The following is a 3,013-nucleotide window of genomic DNA, read 5'->3' on the forward strand; positions in this document are numbered from 1 at the left end:
GGGCATGCCACGAGTGGACAGCGCATGGGCTCCTTGAATGGGCAATGCCACGAGAAGCGGAGATGGCTTGCGGTTCTCTGGAAGCTGTCGACGTAAGCACAGCCACCCTCCTTTCCTTCCTCCTGAAGTATGAGGAGGTATTGCTTGTAGAATGGGTGGTAGAAGGCGTGCGACCTGTAAGTGGTGAGAACTTTGCAGTCCACGGTGAGTGGAGACAAATTGGCTGAAAGTGTTGTTGTGACTGGAGTACTGACCAAATGCCAAAGCTGAGGGCGGGAGGGAGGGAGAGATGGAAGGCCTAACCACTGTCTGACTTGAAGTTTCCACTTTTTTAGCTCTTGAGTCACTGTAGTGTCCTTTGTAGTGAATGGCAATGAGGCGTGAATAAGAGGAAACTTCCACATTAAAATCTGCTACCCTCTTAATCCTGATCTCGATGCATCGTACATGAAGAAGGATTTCCCAAGGCCATTTCAAAATGGGCTGCTTAAAAGTTGGCACATGAGATTGATGAATAAGTGTGTTTCGCGTCGTGCTGTCGCTTGACCCATTTCACATCTCTGGAGGACAAAACGTTTGACACTTCCCATTGTCCAAATCTACTGGATCTCTTAAACCCCTTCCTAATGTGTTTATGGTATTCACAAAGTTTCTGTTTTGCCTTAACAACCAACATACTCCAACCATACGAGTATAGGAATCCTTAAAATTGTTGATATATCCTTGAGATTCCTTTTGAGCTGCTTCTCTGTGAACTTAGGCGCCTCTACCTCGACTGCACTGATTGGTTGTCGCGTCAAAACGTCAAAGGGGTGGACATTTACCACAGTTGTTTAATTTTAAAGTGACTCGAAATAGTAAAACCTATTTTAGACAGAAAGGTAATAAAACAATTTTAATTTCCCTTTTTCCTTGGAGGTGAGGCCTCCTCCAGACAGAAATATAAACGACTGCTTTGTGAATCGGCTAGCATAGATTAAGGGCATATAAAGAAGTCTCTATAGCCTACTTTTTTGTCATAAATATGCCTAAAGGATAGCAATAAATGAAGAGGGATAAAAGGCAACAGTGGTGGGGTAGGTGTGGGGGAGCGAGCGCAGAGGAGGATGGAAGTGGAGTACCTCGATTTTCTTTTTATAGTTTCTGTCGTAATGGGTGTACACTCCGAGTGAACGAGAGTGCCCTGTTTAATGTATCTTTTAAAGGCCATTAGAAGGCACAACACACTTGTTGTTAAGGCGGAGTATTAACCAAGTGGTGTACCTTCTCTCCTCCCTAAAAGGTATTCATCCTCTCCTTACCCGTAAATGTATGAGAAAGGCTTAAAAACCCAGTCATAATCAAGTTCTGTAAAGACACAATGTAAACTTTTACTGTCAAACTCAGGTGTCAATGTGGGGAAAAAAGGGGAGTGCATTTATCCACCTAGGATGTCAAATGTTCCCACATGCAAAATGTGTTCACGTCGAAGCGAGACTTTTACTCTACTCTGATTGGCTGCGAGTGTGTGTGCCTACCGTGCTGCAAGCACAGTCTGTAAGGTGGTGACACCTAAGCGGTTTGATTGGTAAACAAAGTTGTACGGGGACAAGACTGGTAAATTTTCTTACTTCAAAGCCTCCCACGTATGAGTTATGTGCTGTCAAATGTAAACTAGCTTTTTCATTCTGCCGCAACTACAACTGTAATGACTGACTCGGAGGGTTAATTTAGGAGGACCTCGAAGAGACTTAGGGAAATTAGACAGCCTTTTTTCTTATCTTAGGCATCAACCTTCTACTGGTGATATCTGTCACCACAGGAAACATTCCCGCTCCACTTTTCAGGAAAAGTGTTAAGACGCGCGCTTTATTTTAACTCCTTTGATTGTCCAATTCCAGGCACAGATAAATTTTAAATCCACTGGGCAAGAATAAAAGCCAACAACCGACAGGGTTCCACCTCATGCACACAAATTTCGATCCGTAACACAGCCCTCAGCCCTTTGTTCGTTTATAAAAGCTAAATTTTGAACTTGGATGCATGGCCACCTCTTAAGAGGTGAAGTGAGAAGCAAAAATCCTCTCCTTCAGCATCATTTGCTCATTTCACTGGAAAGATTGGGAATAAAAAAACATTCATGAACTTGTTACTTGGGGGTACCGCGAAAAGCGGTGGCCTAATTCTGAGCCAATGGGCCTAATCGCATTCCCACAGAAAAAAAAGTTATAAAATAAAATAATGATCACATCAGTATTAGGCAATTTAAAATAAGGAAATAAAAGCTGGCACGTGCAGTTCTGACTGAGAATCAGTGCGCCTCCTACCATTCTGATTGGCTATTTTGAAGACAACGAGCATGTATCGACTTCGGGGTTTAACCAATCGGGTTACTGAGTTTGGAGAACCAATAAATTGAATTCGCGTGTGTAGCCAATTGGAAAGGAGAATGAGTCCAACTACAATATTTTAGAAAGTTATCTGAAGTTACAGAAATTCAGGCTTCCAGATTTACTAGATAATATAATCGATTTTCGTGTAGAAATAATAAAAGGTGGTGTTACCATGTCCCCATTTAAGGTTTGAAGGGAAAAAATACTACTAATCGCCAACCCTTTACAACCGGCTGGATTAATTCAAGACAAATTAATAACCTCACAAAAGATCCTCAACAACCTTTTTTTAAAAAAATAGCAAAGAATAATACTTCTGGATTTTCTTTTGTGCATCTTGACGGGTAACCCCCTATTTCCGGTACCTGACAAGCCACCAAAATTCACTTTTGTTGGGTTCCATCGGATAACCTGCACTCCATCACAAGGTTTCTGTTGAGATGGCATTTGTCATGCAGAATTCATGATTTATTTTCCTTCCTCAAGTGTCTTCAAGCTGTCGACTGATTATGAGCTAAGCGTTGAGCTCATGGAAAGGATTAAGCAGAGTGAAAAAATTCCACAGTTTCCGGTTTCTAAACTTCCCACCTATTGTTTGGTTTAATTCATTGTTCTAGGTGTTGAATAGTCAGACATTTTGC

This window comes from Echinococcus granulosus, assembly GCF_000524195.1.
Source record: "Echinococcus granulosus chromosome Unknown EG_S00078, whole genome shotgun sequence".
In the NCBI taxonomy this organism is placed as follows: domain Eukaryota; kingdom Metazoa; phylum Platyhelminthes; class Cestoda; order Cyclophyllidea; family Taeniidae; genus Echinococcus; species Echinococcus granulosus.